The sequence below is a fragment of the Ochlerotatus camptorhynchus genome, unplaced genomic scaffold (genome assembly GCF_037179485.1).
Source record: "Ochlerotatus camptorhynchus isolate MF236.1 unplaced genomic scaffold, CSIRO-AGI_Acam_v1.1 ptg000402l, whole genome shotgun sequence".
NCBI classification, from domain to species: domain Eukaryota; kingdom Metazoa; phylum Arthropoda; class Insecta; order Diptera; family Culicidae; genus Ochlerotatus; species Ochlerotatus camptorhynchus.
The window spans coordinates 369,004-369,708 of record NW_027040888.1 but is presented as its reverse complement, the minus strand read 5'-3'; positions in this window follow the sequence as shown (position 1 = coordinate 369,708).

The following is a 705-nucleotide window of genomic DNA, read 5'->3' as shown; positions in this document are numbered from 1 at the left end:
ATGCTACGTCATTGCCGAGAAACATTTTTGACGGCAGTCCAGTTTCCTTCCTCTTAGTATTCAAAGCTTATTTTGTAGTCGATGACTTTTACAACTGTGTTCGAATTCATTTTTTTTTTAATCTGTATGATTTCATGATTAGGAATTATTTGTGAAACCTCCAAATGGAAACAATCACAATCCGTTTTTCGGGAAAAGCATCCGAGGAAAAGCTATCGCTGTTCTTCTACAAGTGGGTATTTCACCCCAGGGGTGCATTATAGGCTGTTCTCCCCTATACCTTTTCCATGGGACAGGTAGGTGGATGGGAAGGCAGCAGTGAACAAGAAAAACAATCATCATTCTCGCTTTGATCTCGGTACGCCGGAAAGAAACACGAACGACGACGTCGTATTGCACTTTTCCACGCCTCCACTTCCGGACCTCCCCCTCCATGCTGCCTTGGCTTCGATTTGGGTGGCAGCTTCGATTTCAATTTTCCATCGAACCATCATAGTCAGTGAGGGTGTGGGATTCGTCGGTCGTCATCGCCGTCGTCGTCGTTGGTGTCGAGTGGATTTGGCTTTTGCAACATTCTTTCTTCAACAGCAACACAATCGGCTGCTAGAAGTGAAAAAGGGAGATCAGGTTGCGTTTTCCTCAAGACGCCTATCGAGTGGGAGATATTGTTGCATGCTGATTGCAAGTGTTGGACTGGAAGAAAAA